This window comes from Anneissia japonica, unplaced genomic scaffold, assembly GCF_011630105.1.
Source record: "Anneissia japonica isolate Jap-2015-1 unplaced genomic scaffold, ASM1163010v1 scaffold287949_len505691_cov196, whole genome shotgun sequence".
NCBI classification, from domain to species: domain Eukaryota; kingdom Metazoa; phylum Echinodermata; class Crinoidea; order Comatulida; family Comatulidae; genus Anneissia; species Anneissia japonica.
Window position 1 is genome coordinate 162,847 of NW_022727758.1, and position 21,194 is coordinate 184,040.

General features: G+C 34.3%; 1 protein-coding gene across 3 annotated transcripts in view; it reads left to right on the forward strand.

The window, feature by feature from the left end:
* Positions 1 to 5,235: 5,235 nt before the first annotated feature.
* The window catches only part of LOC117113797, a 36,266-nt gene continuing 20,307 nt past the window's right edge, over positions 5,236 to 21,194 (forward strand). Inside the window, exon 1 of one of the 3 annotated variants that reach the window (XM_033257233.1) lies at positions 5,236 to 5,364. The gene's annotated coding sequence lies outside the window, so the exon portion shown is untranslated. Of the gene's footprint in view, positions 5,365 to 5,808; positions 5,856 to 17,705; positions 17,859 to 21,194 lie in introns of those variants that run through there. The other 2 variants (XM_033257235.1, XM_033257234.1) reach the window with 2 other exon arrangements.

Consider the following 21,194-nt stretch of genomic DNA (forward strand, 5'->3'; position numbering starts at 1 on the left):
AAGTTTTCACTCACTTAGATAGCTGTGTTGAAGCCCCCCCCCCCCACCACGTTTTGCCATCCTCCACCATGTTTTGCCACTAAATTTTAAAAAATTCAAGATTTTTTTAGTTAACCTAGCCGTGAAAATCGGTTATTGAGGCTCTAATTCGTGATATCCCCATTGTGTAACGCTCAAATGACTCAGGAAGAGACACATTTTCGCATCGGACTTCTCGTCTCGATAATTCTAACCTGGTCAGTTTTTCGCTGAATTTATGTTTTTCTGATATGCATCTCCAATAGGATTGTGTATTCGGTCATGACTACTGGTATGTGTTTGTATTCCATATCATTATGTGTGTGTTACAAAGTGACAATATACAAAATAAAAGTATATTTAATTAAATGAATTTTTGTGTTGTATATTAATTCAACAATTTTAGTCAATTTATTTTAAGTATATCACATTCAGTCGTTCTCAGTGTAAATTGGCCTTTATGTAACATGTAGACACCCCATTATCAGGGTTTCAGCGTAGTATAATGCACAAAACTCTAATTCAAATTTTACAATGCAAATACTCTAATATTGGACTCTGCTTAATACGCAATTACATCATATATCTATTTTTGAGGTTTCTATGAATAATACCTAGTAACTATTTTTGTTGAGCAAAAGCCTCCCCCAAACTCGCACCAAAGTTTCTTGTCTACGTAACTTTTCCCATCCCCGTATCCATGTAAAGTTGTTTACTTCGTTTTTCCACCGTGTCGACTTCTGTTTACCACGATGCCTTTCCTCAAACCATGCTTTCATGATTTCAATTTTGATGGTGATAGTGATGATCAGTACCTGTCTCTTATACACATCTAGATGTGTATAAGAGACAGTAGATATACAGTGTATGTATTCTTTTATGGAAATTTTGATTTAATGACAATAATGACAACAATCATCAATTCCTTTTGCTCTTGTAGGAAAATGAGTGAATATGTGTGGCAATTAAGTTTTCACTCACTTAGATAGCTGTGTTGAAGTTTCAGGGATCTTAAACTGGAGAAGCCACTTCTAGGAATTCTGGTTCTTTCCCGGTACGGATCCAGGTAGGGGAACTCCCCCGTTTTGCCATCCTCCACCATGTTTTGCCACTATATTTTTAAAAATTCCGGATTTTTTAATTAACCGAGTCGTGAAAATCGGCTACTGAGGCTCTAATTCGTGATATCCCCATTGTTTAACGCTCAAATGACTCAGGAAGAGACACATTTTCGCATCGGACTTATCGTCTCGATAATTCTAACCTGGTCAGTTTTTCGCTGAATTGATGTTTTCTGATATGCATCTCCAATAGGATTATGTATTCGGTCATGACTACTGGTATGTGTTTGTATTCCATATCATTATGTGTGTGTTACAAAGTGACAATATACAAAATAAAAGTATATTTAATTAAATAAATTTTTGTGTTGTATATTAATTCAACAATTTTAGTCAATTTATTTTAAGTATATCACATTCAGTCGTTCTCAGTGTAAATTGGCCTTTATGTAACATGTAGACACCCCATTATCAGGGTTTCTGCGTAGTATAATGCACAAAACTCTAATTCAAATTTTACAATGCAAATACTCTAATATTGGACTCTGCTTAATACGCAATTACATCATATATCTATTTTTGAGGTTTCTATGAATAATACCTAGTAACTATTTTTGTTGAGCAAAAGCCTCCCCCAAACTCACACCAAAGTTTCTTGTCTACGTAACTTTTCCCATCCCCGTATCCATGTAAAGTTGTTTACTTTGTTTTTCCACCGTGTCGACTTCTGTTTACCACGATGCCTTTCCTCAAACCATGCTTTCATGATTTGAATTTTGATGGTGATAGTGATGATCAGTACATACTAGATTTAGTAAGAGAGCATCTTAGCTGAAGTCAGCTAAACTGGTGGTAGACACTCTATGTGTGAACCGTGGAGATTTTTTCGTCCCCAGATCAATTCCATCACTGCTCTCTTTGTGTTTTAGCTGGAGGGCTGAAATGCAGGTTCTAATAGTGCTTCATCGTTCGGATGAGACGGTTGAGCCATTGGTCCCCTGTGCTGTATGGCCTGTGCCGTGCGCTTGTTTTAACACAGTAGGTGATTTTCTGCCAGTGTACTGCCCAATCACCACCAGAAGGACCCCACTGGATATATGTTTTTAGACTCCGTTTCGTGGGTTATACTTGGAGTTTACACCGGATAAATCCAATCTTTAATAATGTTGGGGACCGGGGTCAGGGAGACGCCTCCTCCACCCCCCCTCCCCAGACGGGGAGGTAGAATACAATTCGTCTGGGAGAAACAGAAATAGATGTAATTTTCTCTACAACCCTACAATAGATTAAATAAGCCTTATATATAGATTCTCCCCCACAGACCACTTTTGAAGGTGTCAACACTGCATTTTATGCACCCCACCCATGAACTGCTAGACAAATACAGCCACCAATAACATGCCACTCACTAATAACATGCCTCCTCCTACTTTCTTGTTTAAACATTTAACATAGGTTATGTACTGTACTTTCCTCCATGAATAAATGGCTTCCTTTGAATAAAATCCCACTCAAATAAACACCCCCTCATTTGGAATAAACGCCCCAGGGCCGCATTTTTTCCTATAAACGCCACCCCCTCCCCCTAAATGACTTAACAAAACTAATGGAAGCAACATTATTCTCAACCCATTCTATTAATATTCTACATTCCTTTTACCTGGTTGGGATCATTAAGTATGATCACGCAATAACAAATTTTTAAGGAAATTAGACCTAGGCCTATGTGTTGTAGTTCCACATTTACATTGAAATTAGGGGGAGTTTATCTGAGTATATACAGTACTTACCGTATCCACTTTACACGCAAAAAAAAATACCTCCCTTGAATAAATTTAACGCCCCCTACTTCCCAACGGTAAACCGAATGAAAAGAAGGTGATGATAAGTTAAAATCGTCAAATAAAGGCCCTACCGTAAATGCTCCAATAAGCGCTGCACCAACGTGATATTTTTCGCTCGCGCTAATAAGCGCCGCGGAGGTATTTTCGAGTAAAAAACCGCCTGTGTGCAATAAAAATTTCAAATACAGTAGGGTAATAAATACAATGTATACAGCGTTCAAATGAATAAATAATGCAACGAAGACAAATATCTTTATAAACGTTTATTTACGATGGTGTAGGGTCTAATAAGATAGGTCTACCAAACTATGGGAATACGTGAGATTGCCTAAGATTTTGTTCGAAATTTTACGGTATTATTTCCATCTTACAAATTTAAATAGTGACTTAGGCAGAGGCGGTGCCATTGGGGAGCCCCACAGAGACTAAGCTCCTCAACTCGTCTGGGTATCCCTGAGCTCCCACCAAGGCCCGGCGCCCTAGTAGTCTGGTCTCCGTCAGCAGACACCCTCGGACAACTTTAAAGGGAGGGATTTATCAGTTTGTCGAATGCTATATTGCATTGCTCAGACTTCACTCTAATAAAAAAAATCCCACTTAGGATCGCTCTGATATATTGTTATTTTTTGTGAATTTTGGAAACAAATGCAAAATATAATAATGAAATGAAGTATTTTTAAACAGAAAAAGTGAGAAAGTTTTAGTCAATAAAAAAACTCAGAATAGAATTGGCCTCCATATTGGCCGGATTGGGGATAAATTTCCGGAAGGGTTCAAATCCAGGACCCCTCAGCTCATCCACATGCACGGTCTGTTAACTTGGCCTATCTCTCTATCTGAAAAAAAAAATAGCCGTAAATTTAAATATCCCAAACCTTAAACATGCATAGAAATTAATGTTATTTTACAGACATCTCGAACTTGTGAACCATTTTGGGCGGGGAAATGGGATTAGAGCAAGCCCCGTCTCTGTATCACATCATTCACACGCAGAGCGCTCCTCACATTTCATACTCTCCCTCCCCCCTCGTTTTGAACATTTTTCACCCGTTCCTTTTATCGGTCGATCCGCTCAAATGACTAAATGGTCACTTTGAATCGTTCGCGTCGGGGGCGTGGGGTGTGGTGCATTAGTGCGGATTGACACCGTTTGCGTCAGTGTATAAGAATAACATCGATTCGAATGACTTGATAATCTCGATAGAAATATAATGTAACGACTTATATTATGAATAGATAATTATTAAGGAGCTGGTAGGCCATTAATAGACTTCAGATTGTCGGAAATAGCACCTCAGACTTAAATTTGAATATAATGTTCTTTTCTTCTTCATTTTATTTTAGAATTTTGAAAAATAAAAACATAACAAACACTTTAATTTCTCATACCATGCCACAGAAATGTTCCTACAACAAAAATATCCACTCACCAACCAGTTGTTTAGGTGAGCAAATTGTTAACAGGCCTAGATACCATTCCTGGAAACATGCACTTTCAGACTCAAGTTTTCAAAGCAGTGTTCAACAGAACATTCCCCTATTCGCCATGTGATAGGCCTACTAATAGAAACTATACCGGTTATATATTATTTCATCTTTTAAAATGAGTCATTAATTACATACTTTTGAATGAGTTCTAATTGAATGACAGACGATGTAGGTCTAACTGACAGACAGTATACTTTAGGTGTGCTGCTCAAAATTGAAAGCTGCAGGAGCAACCAGAAAATCCCTATGAAATTAATAATGGGGGTGGGGCGCAGGGGCAAGGAAAATGATGGGAAGAATATATTTTGACTGAAAGCGTCAGCATCAAGGATTGACAAACAGTCGGGAATTTTGGAGGTGTCCTCTCCCGAAGGTTCCAGGGGTGCTAAAAAAAAAAAAAAAAAATAAAAAAAAAAAACCTGGTGGAGGTTGGGGATGATCAAATAACACATTCTGAAGTAAAATGTGGGTAAAACGTCATAGAACAGCTTAAATACCTAAATTATTTTGTGTTTAAGTGACGGGGAGGACCCTGTCATGAAAATATCACCCGAGGTATTAACAACGAGATTAATAAGTACAACGTACAAATTTAATATAGCTAATGATATTCTATAATCGGTAGGTCAAACTAACGGCGGAGCCACTGTTTCCTATTTTAATTACAGCTATACTTAGCCGACGTGGTTGATATATACAATAATTACATTGGATTGTTAAACGGAAGTAGTAAGTAATTGTTCACTGACAATGAATTGCGTATAATATAAACTTTATCAAATATTTTAATTAATAAATAAACTTTATTGAGGGCGCAATTTGCCCTCGCGACGTCATGCAACTTGAGTAACGACGCGCGACTGTGGAATGCTTTTTTTTTCTGGTATGTTTACGGCGAAACGGATAGAGAAGACGGTGATTTAAAGAGAATGTTTCTTGACGAAATTGAAATGGTAAGCTATAATGATGCTTCGGCATCCGCCTAGAATATTACCTGTTGAGGTGTATGATAGATTAGAATGCAACAGGTTATGTTTGAAGTGAACAAATCGTGACTTAATTGATTGTGTACGAATTGATTTTCTTTTCTCATCGACGACCTTGGTAGCTTGGCTGGGTAAGTGTTCACTTCGGCCCTGTAGCAGCAGTAGACGCCGCCAATCTTCGCGTGATTATGTACGGAATGCCATTACTGAGAATGAGAACCAATAGGAGTGATTGAAAATAAGATAGGTATGGGTTGGACAGTTTTCAGAAGTTGAGCAGCTTTCAACCTCACCATTCTTATGCTGTTAGCATACTGTGTTCTTTCTCAACCTTAAAATTGATGCGATTAAATGCATTTTGATTTTGTAATTTGAAAGTTTTCGGTAAATATATTTGCGTTTCAATTATCAGAATATTGACGGCTGCTTTGGATGGTTGGCGAATATTCAACAGTGAGGTAGAAAATTGTTTTTAATTTTTAACACGTTCGTAACATAGGTCTACATAAAAATTATATAATCGTACATTTAGCCGAATCTGTCAAAGACTGTTGAATATGTCGAATCTTAATTTTAACAATTTAGATTTTTGTAAGTAATGTTGACTGACATTTGTTAAAAATGTAAAAAACCTTTCTTTTTACCCGGTTTTTAAAATGTCGTTTTTAAAATTTATATCTAAGTGTTGAAAATCAAAGAAATTTTCTGATGCTTAATAATTGTATAACCCCAATTATGTATAAAATGAATGTTTCACTATTTTTCCCATTTAACAGTTTTTTTTTGCTTTTCCGTGTAATTTGTAAAGTTCTACCAGAAACCGATTTTATACAGAATACGTATTTACTTAACTTTATTTTTTATTTTATCCCTGCAATTGAGAGTAAATTATTGGCAAATTTGCTCTCAAATTATTATTATTTAAAAAAAAAATTAAAGTACAGTAATTCAACGACCGGTATTTACGAAAGAATTAATTTTTTATTTAAAACCAGATTGTTCAAAACTATATTATAAGGTGTTTGTAAGACACAGTAGGCCCTGAGTCTGTATCTGAATTAACTTTCATGTTGCGCCATGTAGATATTGTTTCAACGATTTTACTCAAATCCGTGGTGTTGATTGTTGACCCTAACCTTAAACTTTAGTCTACTGTAGCTATCTTAATGCACTAGTTGGCATGTTGGAAAAATAATCATTTCCTTCATGTTTTAATTGTTTAAGAATTGGGTTGAATCAGTTTTGCATGTTGACTGAACAATTTTTTATAAGTTGAAAAATTTAGTTGAAAGTAAACCATTCAATTGTGGAGATATCCTACTTGATTTTTTTATTTTTTACTCATTGTTGTGTTCTTGCCTTTTCACTGAAATGGTCATTAAAAACTCCCAGTGCAGCATTTTAACCAAGTTAACTGTTGACTTTTGGCCAGGACCTCAGACATGGATCTTCTAACTACATTAGTTATGTGATTAAAGTACATAAAAACAGAATTATCTCTTAAGTAAAATATAATTCACAATGGCATCCTGTCCGAAAAGTACCATAAATAGTGTGGCACAATTTAGGGAACAAATTGGCCTTGATGGAGCTGAAGTGAATGAGCCAATCATAGGCCCACTATCAAACTGCACAAGAATCCTAGGTAATTTCTTCCCTTGTTATTTATTGGTCGGGCAGTTTTTTATTCGTTTGTATTAACATTGTTTCTCATATTTATGTGATAATTTAATTTGTACACAGTACTGTAGCTTTATTCTTGCCATTATTTTATTTTATTTTTTTTTTTTTCGCTCAGACGCAAGAGTTTTAATTGTAAGCGTTGTATACTTTTTGTACTGGTCATTTATTAATAATTAAAAATAGCTGGTACCATAATTTGCATTCTAGTTAAAACTAAGATATAAGATTTGTGTTTAGCCAGAAACAAAATTTGGAATATTTGCCAAATAGTAGAAATTATTTCAAGGACAATTACTTGTATGTTTAATTGTGCGCTTTATTTCTGGTATTGCAAAAACCTTCCTAGGAAACATGCTGAAATTTGTTGATGTCATGCTCAACTCATGAGAGAATTTCCTCTCGGCTGATCAGTTTGAAAATTTGAATAAAATGGGTGAAAATTCTACAATACAATATTGTCTGTAACTGTGTACATGCTATGATACCCACAATGCTTTGGAAATGTCAAGGTTTAATTTTAACTCTATATAATAAATATGGTACAGGCACTGCTTACTTTACATTCTGCCACAAAAATATTTTAACACGAAAATATGTCGGATTTAGAAACCAAAACTATTGCAATGAATTGATTACCGGTACTTTTTTTAAAAATCTTTATTCAAGTATTAACATATTAACTTTCACATTAAAATTGCTTTTTGGCAATTTTACTTTTTTCCAGTTTGCAAAACATGAAAAAGGACCAAAACAGATACTGTTTATTGTTTCTCCCCTATCTGTGCCAAAAATTGTAGGCTACATTCTGATCAGATTTTTTAAGAGTCAGTTTATAAGACTACCTAGTACAAAACGTATGTTGATACAGTACTAGCCTGTATTACGGTAGTAATTGGTTTGTGATTTTAATTGTCCATTTATTATTGCTTAAAATCGGCTTTGAAAGTTTTAGTGTACTTGTTTCAGTAGATTAAAGATTGTAGTTGGTATACTGTACAGTATTCATTGTTATAAAAAGATGTACAATTTTAAAGTCAGGCTCCGGACGAAAAAAATTGATATGTTGTATGACTGGTTTTTGTAAGGCACAAAATGCATGCTGTAAAACCCATTATTTTCGCGTGCCCTTATAAACAACAATCGTGAAAATTAGCTCACGCAAAATTCTGGATGATGAGTTTTTTCTTCAGAAGCAATGCTACTATCTACAGTACTGTAGGCCTAGCTAGTATAAAACTGATATTCCTTCAATAAAGATTTCAAGGAAATGGTACTTCTTCGTGATTATTTTTTTTAATCATTCAATCACATTTTTAAAGTTAAATACAGTTATAAAAGATTATCGCCATATTCTTATTCTGCAAATATTAAGCTATCCTGGCTAGGCCAGTACATCATGCTTCACATCACACTTCACACAGCCAGACAGAGTAGGCTTAGTATTATTGGTGGTCTTTTTCCCAGCTAAGCCTACAGTACAATATGCCTACGTTACATGGAACAAACATCACAGCATTGTATTCTACAATACGGATATTTCCCATTAGTTGGTATTTAAATCGTGCTGCTTGTGCATGTGCCACACATCTGAACTATTGATTTGAAAAAACTTGGTCAAGCTAGATGGCAGGCTAGAGTTGCTGAAGTAGGCCGGCCTACCTAAGGAAGCTACCGTACTCTAAGATTGCTAAGAAAATTGGGGAAATCCCACGAAAATCAGGAGCTATATATTTAAAATAGGCTAAAAGAAGATACTGGTAGCTTTCTGCATCATGTTAAAAAACGACTGAAAGTCGTAAAATCACAAAAATAAAAGGGTACAAAGAATATTTCAAATTGTAAAATCGTGAAAATATAGGGCCCGAAAAGAAAGGACTGTATAGTATTTGACAAAAAAACTCGGGGAATGGTCAATGGGATACAGATTTTTGAATATTTAAAAACTGGGGGTAAAAAGTTGGTTACGCCCCTTTTCCCCCAGTTTTTAAATATTACAATATCTGTATCTCATTATTTGTCAAATATGCTTTTTGTGTTACAAAACATCAGAAACATCAGTTGTACAATATATCAAAAAATGTTTTTCCTCCAGAGATTGACTTTAATAAGTGATTATCAGCCAATTTAAATTTAAAAAAAAGAGGTACAGTAGAACCTTGATTTTACGTACCCCAGTTATACGAACCCTCGGTTTTACGTACGCCTGTATCGATGATGACGTCATCAAAAACCCCGAAAATATTCAAAACAAACAGCCCTTTTCAAAGCAACCATAAGTAAAAAGACTATAACAATAAACTATACAATAAACAAACCATAATGCAACGTATTTTCATTAAACAGCAACGTTGATTGAGTCTAATGTCGGGTTGTTATCTAAAACCATGTGAACTGAGTGAGATGAACAACTACCGAAAATAATTGCTTTCCTCCTTAGCTCTGTGTGGCAAACCATGGAAAAAACTTGTCTGGTCGAATTTTCTACACGAAGCTGAGTAGACATAGCTTCGTACACGACCGCTAATTGGTTGGCTCGCCCAGTGCATAGCACATGGTTGCTGTTTTACGTACATGAACGCTAATCGGTTGGCTCGCCCAGTGCAGCGCACATGGTTTTAGTTTGCCTCAACAGGCACCCAGACAACACCACAGCTCTGTTGTTTAGAATAGGCATGAAAGGGAACTCCCAAGTTGTACCTTTGTCGTATACTGTAGGTAATCTTACAATATTTTCATGTTCTTTAGTTAAATAAAAGATATAAAGTGATGAATTAATACACTAGACACATGGTTTTATTTGAACACTTTATTATGACATCGTAAAGTGATGAATAAAAACACTAAACACATGGTTTTATTCGTAGGCCTAGTGGCTAGGTCTAGCCTAGGTAACATCTTTCGTTCGTTCATACATACGTTTATTGAGCGTTACGTACGTATTAGGTCAAAGGTTACCACAAATTTAACCCAACCTCTATTTTACGAATCTCCCAATTTACGTACGCCCTCCGGTCACGTACCGTACGTAAAATCGAGGTTCTACTGTATGTTGAAAAATCAGAAGACCCTATATGTACAATATATTTTTTATTTGGCCTAAATTTGTTTTTCTATTCATATTTCTTTTAAACACTTAAAAAATAGGAGGATGTTTTCTATAATAAAATTCAGCTATTGTTATGTCAAATTTGCAATCTAACTGTGGATGAATACCTTACCAGTTCGAAAATCTTAATTAGGAATATTTTTACTTGATTTAATGCTGTGACCTTGTGATCATATATTGGAGTGCATGACGTGCTTATGGCTGTGACTCAATTAAAGAATTTTAAAATGATTAATTAAAAGCCAAAGACAAAAATACCCTTACAATTACAAACAAAAAAGCAGTAAAATATACCAGAAATCTCTGTTAGATTACACTATTAATAATACTGTAAGACGATGTTAAATAAAAATTAATTGTTAGTTTCCTTATTGTTATTGTTAGTTTTTTTATGAGAAAGTCCAAAATTGGATGAGGGCAGGAACATGAAACAAGTAATTTATTTTAATTGGCCTAAGTGATATTTAATATAATCTGACTTATATAAACACTCGGGAGAAATTTGTTTTTATACAAACAGTATATTTCACATTGGAATTGTTTGTTACTTGAGAATACCGGTTTTAAGAAACACTAAGCCCATATTTAATACATGGGAGACAAGCCTACAAAATGTTTAATGTCTCCACCATTACTGTGCAGACTAATCTCTTCAGCACCCCATGTGATGACAAATAGCCTCAAATTTCATTGCTATAAACTGTGTGTACACTTGTTGTGTCTTTTTTGTGATGATAATCAATTTAAGTTTAATTGATTAAACTAATACCTAGTTAGACTTAATACGTGTTTTGTAACTAGATATTACATTGTTGATTTTATTGATACATTATTAGTCATGGGAGCGTTATGACTTATTTTATATATTCTGTGTTGTTTATTATCTATTTTAAAATTATAATGGTTTTTTTTTTTTCCAGTTGCAAATCTCTATGAAAAAAAAAAGCTTGATTTCTTACCAAATGTTAACCTTTTATAAACAGAATCCATGAAAGCAAAAAAAATTCCTTTCAGAAAAACAGGTTTTCATGGTCAGGAAGGATCATATTTGAGACTCACTCATGCATGACTAATATATGCGTATCAACAACTAAACAATGGCAGCACTGTAGACGGTAACACATGTTTGCTACCACATTCTGTGATGAGAACAGTCAATACTCGTCAGGCTAAAAAAAGTTTCTGTTAACAAAGAAACTGTATATTACTAGTTTTTCCTGAGTAAATGCTTAGCAGGCTACAGTCAAAGGCAAGCTACAAGTAGGTTGACTAAATTAAAGCATACATAGCAAAAGTGCGCGTAATGAACTGTCTGGATTCCGAGCTCGTTTTCCATAAAATTGTTATTTTGATGCGAGTCTTGTGGATTGTGCATACCAGAACATGACTTTGAAATCAGTTCAGGGAACAGAATTAAGTTTGATAATTCAAGTGAAAAATGTATTTGGAAAAAAAATGAATATTTAATGAGCTAATGTAAACCACATAATACTGCAATACCAAATTATTGATTATTTGTTGATTGATTGATGGCTGTTATTTAAGACAAGAAAGCTTATTTAATGCAACATGAAATCAACATAAAATATCGGGGAAAAAAAACATGTCAATGACTTCCAAATTATGACGCGATTTACTTTTTTTTTTTGTTTACAGCACATGTATACATTGTATTAACATAATGTTATTACAGATAAAGCACTGAAAACGAAATTCGGCATGTAATCATACGTAATCATAGAATAAATATGATGCAGGCTTATCAATAGTCAAAGATTAAATATGGAATGTCAAAACACACAGTAAATAGTCATGATGACAGAATGTAATTAAGGTAAATGATCTTGAAAATAACCTTAGTATGAAAATAATCTAAACAGTAAATAACTTGAAGACAACACAAATGAGAATGAAGCATATTGAGTGGAATGGACTGCACGTAAGAGTAAACAGCACGTGAGAATAAATAGCATGTGAGAATAAACAGCACATAAGAATGGATGGATAGCACATGGGGGTGGACTAAATAAAATGTGATGATGCACTGCATGTAGGATAGACTGCATGAAAGATTGAATGCACGTGAGTATGAATGCACGTGAGTATGAATGCACGTAAGGAGTGAATGCACGCGAGAAGTGAATGCACATGATGATTTAAGGCACATGATGATTGGGTTGCATGGGAAGATGGGCTGCATGCGAGATACGCTACACATGAGGATCGACTGCATGTGAGGATGGTCAGCATGCGAGGATGAATTGCAGGTGAGGGACTACATGGGAGATTTGAATAGACTGCACATGGGATGGATGGATGAATGATCACCTTGTACGCAAGAATATACGGTAATTGCATGTGAAGATTCGTGTCTGAATGTGATGACAGACTGTTGCCTGTGAGTGCCTGGCGTTAGACCGACTGCAGCATGTTAAAACTGATGCGTCCATGTGAGGACTGACTACTGCGAGTAATGATTGACTGCCGTGCGTGAGGATTGACTGCTGCCCCCCCCCCCTTTTCCACCGAACACAAAATTGGGCCAATTTTTGGTGGTAGTCTTATCCCGGGGGGCTCGCTATTCAATATTTCTTGACGGGTAGGTGCTGCATTTACGGGGGTATTTTGAGGACTTGGTAGCACAAGTGTGGGAATTTATGAAAGAGTTTCAGCATGTGGGTATTTGCGAGGACTTTGTGTGTGGGAAATACCAGGTAAATTTGGTAGTTAAAGTCCCTGCCCCGTCCCGTATGAAAGTCCCATAATTTTTCACACGATGTTAGCAATGATTTTTTGCTAACCTCCGTGCTAAACTACAGTTGCAGGGGCGTACGGTGAAAAATCTAAGGGGGAGGGTCGAAACGAAAGCGCAGGGGGCAAGCTGAACTCGGAGCAATTTAGCGAAGCTTTCAGAATTCGCGGGGTGCGTTATTTGTGAGTGAAGCGAGCATATTTAAAGGGCACTTTCCTTAAAAGGGGGTCGACCGCACCCATCGACCCACCCCCACGGTACACCCCTGAGTTGATACATAGCCATGAACAGAGGGATCCTGAACAAACATAACCGCGGTATTATTCGCCATCGGAATCCCCTTTTTAATCAAATGGCAATATTTTTGCATGTATGTCTAATTCAGAGCCAATTTGATATTTCTTCCTGAGAATATTTGTAAAAGTCATGTCCTGGGCTTTTGCTCAAGAATAGACTGGTGCATAATATCAGGCATGAAATAAATGGTGGGATTTTACCCGAGGTGGTCTTATACCTGAGGAATTACGGTTTTAGAATTACATACCGAGATTGAGATATGATAATAGTGACATTGTACATGAAATTAAATTTTTGACATGATGGAAAATTTCATCTAGATTACAATAACGTGCCTGTAAATTTATTGTAAAATGTGCTATTCTGGTCTTGTATTGTATGCTAAATTTATGTGGTCTGGTAGTCATGAAAACGGATCATACCTGTACAGTACCAGATGACAAATGTCCTAAATTTTTATAGGATGTAAAATATTGTTTACATAGTAGTAGTAGACCATTTATGTTCAATTCTCATACGGATATAGAGTTGTATTTTATTCATAATTTAAAACAGAAACGCAATAAGATTTTAGTATTTCAGTTTGGTGCAAGTACAGTAATGCAACAAGTTAGTTTGGTAATGAAACAAAAGTCAACATAAACAAAACTTAGGAACCTGGAATAATTTCAACATTATTATTATTATACGGAAATTTAAAAAAAAAAAGATTGTGAAACGGGCTGATCCAGAATTTTTGAAACGAGGGACCACCAATTTCATAGCCCTAAATGTAATATACAGTAATTGTACAGATAAACATGTATCCAATAATGAGTAAGATTCGAGTTCAGTATATTCTGTTACAAAATTTAGTAACTAACAAATGTAATTTTTCATCTTTTTCTGTTAAAAAACAAGAAACGTCAGTGGCAAACTCGGGGGTTTGAAAGTGGCGTGATAATGAAGATGAAAAAATATATTTAAATTGTACCAATGAAGGACCCCTTTTACGGTTCTAATTAACACTATTTGACACATTCCTGATTTTAACATCCTACTAGTGTTACACTAGACAGTCTTCCAATTTAAGTGTCAATTGAAGCAAAAGGAGTAAAGAATTGCACTACCGGTAATTAAACTTAAAGGTGCAGTAGCCTTTGATTTGCTAGTAAATTGAACATCAGTGTACAGTTGCCATTGACTTGCTGTTTTTGATACATAGGAAATAATCAATACGTTCTGACCTTTCGACTCGGTTATTTACATATGTTGTTCATCGGCCAACAAGACAAGATTTTTATGAATAAACGCTGAGTTAGTAGCTAATTGTTTTTTTTAAATATTTTAATGAGGTAGTAAGTTGAACAATTATTTATCTGAATCTATTTTTTATTAAAAAATATAAATTAATAATTAATGTACGTGGTGCATGTTGAAATCATATGCGGGATTTTATGTGTTGATTTGGAAATAACACTATGATATACAAATATTGAAGCACCATATGTTTTAAGCTTTGAAACTGTTAGCATGAAAACTGTGCTGCTGAGGCAAAGCAGAGAATACGCCAAACCTGTTTATGGTGGATTAACTCCAGTTCAACAATAGTATCCCTGCCAGGTCAACACTTGACCTTTCAGTATTTATTAATGGCTGACCCTTTTGATACCCAGTGGTAATACTCTCTGTGTTTAGGCAATGAATAACGATAGAATCCACATTCCCAAACATTTTTTTTTCCCACTGACTCCATATTCCGAGTCAGTCCACATTTGGGTGTTTTTATTGAATTAAAAGTGAAAAAGCCCAAAGTTATAAAATCAACACGTGATGGTACAACTACAACTGTAGTTGTAGCAAACTCTCTCAGTACAAAATATTTTTATGGAGTTGATTTTGATATTTGGCTGTGAAAGTCGTTTATGTTACACGTGGGAATATTGATAGTAGGATAGCAAAAATTCAATTTGTGTTGGTGTACAGTAGATGTTTTATGTTTTTTCTGTGTTAAAAAAGAATTTGTGTTTGTTACTTAAAAGTACAATGGGCTTTTGTGACGATACAAATCAAAGAATTACACATCAGCAACTGATATTATGTACCTTAGAAAGTTTTACACTACTAGATATATAGGCCTATATAAATGTTTTTCTTGTTTGTAGATAATGGGGCAGTATGTACTGCATGCAGAAAACGCAAGATTGCAGATCTTATTCGAATGTACTGAATATCTTCTACATATTCATTATAGTTTTTTTATCTTTTTGGGATTGATTTGGGAATAATATTAGATTAGACTAGAATTTGCAGCCAGAAAATATTGCGGTTTTTGTAGGTTTATATAGTACAGTGTCTTGATTGGATGGATACATGATTCCAACAGCTCGTGATTAATCATCCTAGCTCGATCCTTGATGCATTCAACTCGCTTCCAAATATTTGTGTGCCGGAGTGTGGAGAGATGAAATATTTAAGTTAAGCTATTTGTACAGTGTGATTTGAGCACCCGATGCAGAGGCCTAGCCCTACATCATCTGATCACTAAAGCACTAATAGTAGGCAGAACACTAGTAGGTCATCACTAAGGGATGGCGTTCAAAATTGTCTCATCCCATCGCATTTGCTATTTATTTTAAGGCCGTTTCAGTTGTCTACGTTATGGGATACACATTTTACATCTGTCTAGCTGTATATTGATTTTAAGTTTTTGAAAAAAGAATTTAACAATTATTTGGATTTATTAGGTGGTAAACTAATTTTTTTTTTTTTAATATATGGTGCTCACTTGCTGTTTAGTGGTTTCTTAAAAAAATATACAGTATTTCATGGTTAATAGTTGGAATAACTCAATGCGTATATTCGTACCGTATGCATATAATAATGCAAGGAAATAGCTGATTAGGAATTAATAATTTATCAAGGTGGTTGCGCAGTAATCAATAAAATTGGACAGTAGAATAATATCATTACCGTAAGAAATATTGTCAAGAAAATAATGTATATTTATAAAGTTATCAACTTATTTAGCGATTATATTATATACAGTACACCGGTTTGTAAAGAATATCTAATCAAAATAAAATTCCAATTAAAATAACGCATAATGATTAATATAATGATAATAATAGTACTGTTTATTTATGTAATTTATTCACTGATCATATTTAGTGATATGCAGTAACATCTAGTGTAAAAAATTCCGAAACCATAAAAAAAAATCTGAAATTTAAAAAAAACTGTATTAAATATATCCAGTCACATTTTGTTTGTAAATCGCTAATGTATATAAAAGGTCTGCGTTTTTTAGTCACCGTTATTTTATTTATCAATTGTAATATAATTTATAATCATTAAGAGGGGTATATTTTAAAAGAATTAAATTTGTGTGTAGGTCTGCAGTAAGCGTTTAAATGTTTTGTTATAATTCTTCTCACTTAACCATTATATTTTGCATCTTATGTATTCCATGCAAGTGAAATAGTAAGTCACTTTAAAATTAAAATAAAAACTTGACGTTTTTGTTCTCCCTTTTTTATTTATATTCGTTATTAGGATACGCACTTGGTACTATATCATTTGTTCCTGTATACTTTAGATTTGTCTACACTTAGGACAGTTTTAATATCTTTGTATTATTTGCGGATCAACCGTTTTATCAACCAACAATAGGGTGCCTGTACAAACGTAGAATCAAGTTTAAAGAAATGCTTGTAATCCCTGAATAAATTATATCCTTTCATAAACACTCCTTTATATTTAGGGATCACCTGAAAACCAGCACTGCCGTTTAATTCAATGCACAGCGTATAAATTTAAAGACGGAATTTTCTTAGGTTGTGAATCGTGGATCCTATAAGCATTATATATTGAAATTTTTCCAACTATAAAAGAGAACCACTGAGTATTATTACAAACTAAATTAAAGTTTACCGTAAACATAAAACTTAACAATATATGGAGAAAGTTGCCTATATTAGTACTTGCAGGTGTCTGCTTATATATGAGAATTTTTAAGTATTATCGCATTGTGCACGATTGACATTTATCACGAAAACCTTTTTTCCGCTTTATAAAATGAATTTTTGTTTATTTTCCGAGTGCATTTTGATGAGGATCATAAATACGTTACTAATATTACAAATACTTGTCGATTAAAAAAATGGCGTTGCAATTCGAATATTTGGCTTTTTGTCAAGAGGAAAGAATCTTATTTTTGAAAAAAGAACAATTTTGTTTCCGTGGTAAATTCTACAGTTTTTATGCTTTACGGATTCCATGGACCGGAGCGCTATCATTTTCACTCCCCTCGTCCCAAAGTGGTAGACTCTGTTCACTGAGCTGTGAGAGCCCACCAAACAGTCTGTAATTTGATATGCATGGCTGAGCTGCTTATGCGCCAGTGGATTCTTGGCTGTGATTGGCTGATCTTCAATAGGTTCATTGTGTGAGGCATTCACGAGGCGTGTTGTTGACTTGATAAAGGTTATTTTCAGTGCCAAACCAGACGTAGTGCACAACAAGCCCAGCCACATTTCCTCCCTTTGCTCTTTGAAGCAGATTTTGGCCATTTTGAAGCCTGTGTATATCTCCGTCATTTTGACTTCGCAACAGTTTGTAAGCCTGAACCGATGTCGTGTTGAGGTAATATTTGCCATGCCTTATGTCACTTCTCATGCTAACGTATTAATTAATATCATGTGCACTACTATTTACGTATCGTATAGAGCTGATAATCATTATATTTTGCGCATTGCATTAGAAAACCGTTTTTTTTAAAGTGAATTACGTAACAATATTTAGGATAGGTTTGCGCCGTATTTTAAACAGGTCTGTTATTTTTACCAAGTGTTACATTGTCATATGTGCTTTTGTAAATGACTCACCAGATTTTTCAGAAGAAATTGAGTCGTAGATTGATAAGATATGTGTGTGTAAGAGGTGAATGTATTAATGAAGCAAAATTTGTTAAGTGGCATCTTATGTACTCCTTGAAAAATTAGTGAATCACTTGCATTACATATGGTAGACCTAATTAAGCATTGATGCCGGAAGTTTTTCCATTTCTAAGGCTTTATTTTTTCATGTCACCGTGTAATATGCCTGTTATTTGTTTAGGAGATGAGTAACAATTTTAATGGTTGTAAATGAAAACAATTTTGGAGCTAAAGCTTTTCCTCAATAAACAGCTCAGTACAAGAACTGATGTCTTCAGTTTCTTAGCATGCGACCCACCTTTGATCAAGCTTGGTTTTTTGCCCGCTTTGAAGCATTTCGTAGCTAATTTCCTAATACTAGGTATATGTTGTGGAAGCTTTGCTGTTTCCTTGCTCAGTGCTATTTCAAGGATTTCTAAACCAAGGATTAAATGTTTATTGTGCATTGATATTTAAAAAAAAGTTATCTGAAGATGATTATCGTATTGTCAACACTGTAGGTCTCAGAGCTCAAACATGTTAATTGGGGTGTAAACAATAGTCTGTTGTTTTGGGATTTTTTTTCACATGGTGACTCTTTGATTCTAATGCCAATACGTTCGAATTTTATTAGCATTGTATTGGTAGGTATCATGGAGTGTTTGGTTGGTCTCAGCATTGGTTTGGGCATTTTGAAATGTGTGGTTGTCTGCAGTTTCTTAACCAAATGCAATTTGAACATGTAACAAGAGATTTTCGTAGAAGTAGAATCCTCAGGAAGAGATTATATTCAAGGGACCACATTTGAAAAAATTCTAAAAAAACAATTCTGGTATTACAGATGGGAATGATGAGGGACCACCTTGGAAATTTTGGGCATCGCATTTTTTAATCCACAAAAATTAGCTGCCTAAAATTTATCGCTTCGTATGTTATTTACACAGTTAACGTATTGCTAAAATTGGATTTGGATTTATATTAAATTTACAAGCGTTTTTTGTTGTAAGAATATTTCACAATTCCTGTTTTTTTTTAACCAAGTGAATGCGTTTTCTCGTTTCTTACAGTTATGCTTTACAACATATTGAATTTATGGTGTGTATGTGGACTTGGGGAATTTAGCGTATACAAGCATATGCAGATTTCTTGGTTAATAAAAAAGATAATTAATGGTGCTATGTTCTTATTAACAGTGACGATTATATCATTGATTCAACGGGTGGTGTACGATTGGTTTCACTTAGGGGTAATTATTTGCGGACAGTGTTAAGGAAATGTGTGAAATCAGTTTTCTATAGAAACGTTAAAACCCTGGAAAGAATAGATTAGTAAAAATTAGCTGATTTGCCAACCAGTTTCAACTGACAGAACAATTAGTGTGAAAGATACGCTGGTAATTCTTGTTACTGCAATAGGGCAGCTGTTAAGGGGTGATTTTCTTCCACATATTTTTTGCTCAAAAATATTTAAATATCAACCAGTCTTCTTATAAACACTAAATTTTCTATGCTAATTTTCTGTTTTTGTTTAGCCATTACCGTATAATTAATTCAGGGTAAATTAGAATATGTTTTTTACATCGGGGAAAATATTAATATTATTGTAAACTCTTTTAATTAATATGAGCATTTCAACTAAAATTTCTTATAAATTGATTAGTGAATATTTTTCCATGCGTACAAAATTTTTGCTGATACCATATTATAATTAATTCAGTTTCCAGTGATGCGCATATTACTCGCCAATGATGAAGATTTTGGTGATGAATATTTACAGTGAATGTACATCATTAAACTTATTGTTGCTGTTTAGTCTACTTTGGCCCCATTCGTTATCATTCATATGGCCTCCAAAGGCCTGCTTCATTATTTTAATGAAATACCGTTTCAATCCATTCTGAACTCAATAAGTTTTTTTCTTTACTAGAGTTTGCATCTAGTGGTTTGTTGATTTGTTCCTTCCTACTCTGCTTAGGACTAATCAACAACAGCGTAATCACATGCTTCGGTATTTCTAGAAAGTTGTAAATAAGGTGGGTAAATTTTCACGACAAGAACATTTGTTGTAATCTTGCAAAGTTCCACAAGTAAATTGATATTTAATAATAATAATAAATATTTAATATATTAGATTCTGGTTTTTCTCCCAGTTTATATTTTATTTTGTAACTGAATAGCTGTCTTGTCTACATTTGCATTCACGTGTGAAGAATTTGGAAAGCATCCTCCTTTTTTTTAACGTATTGATAAATAATTTGAGAATTAATGGTTGACTGGGTTTTATCCCTCAGAGGAGGTGTTTTGTCGTGCCACGTCAAACAACGGACATAGTTTCCTATAGAACGAGCAATTGAATGCATGGCATCAAATTCTGATCTACTTTAAACTAAAGGTTAAATCCTTCTACTTTAGTTTCATAACGGAGAATAAAATGACAAAGGAATTACAGTCTACACAGTGTGTAGTTCTGGCAAAGATTGTTATTTGCCGTTTAGGGGCAACTGAATAAGTATAAGTAGTAGTTTAGAACGTTTTCATAAAAAAAAAATGTAATACGCATTAACAACAGTTAAAGAATTACTGAAATAGTAGAACTACTCTATTTAAAACATTTCGTTAGAATTATACTGTACATAGAAAAAGTAAAGTACGGTAAACAACACATTTTAACCAGTATTGTTTCAAAACAAGTTTAATATTCATTTAAAGACGGTGCTATTGAAAAAAATTGGCAGAATTTCTTGTATTAAGAGGGTACAGTTCAATAATTATGCAATACCGTGAAAGAAATAATGGTATAAAAACTAACTGGAATTGTGCACAAAAGTAATTCTAGTAATTCTATTTTAGTAATTAGTGCTAAAATTGATTTTTCATTTTCTTACAGTATTTAAAATGATAAAAATTATCTATAATCATAGATCTGTACATTGTTTAATTGATATAATATATAAATCATCAAAGGTACATACAGTGTTTAATAAGGACATGATGGAACATCGTAGGCTACTCTGTCTACAGGGTAGCCTACGATGTTCCATCATGTCCTTATTAAACACTGTATA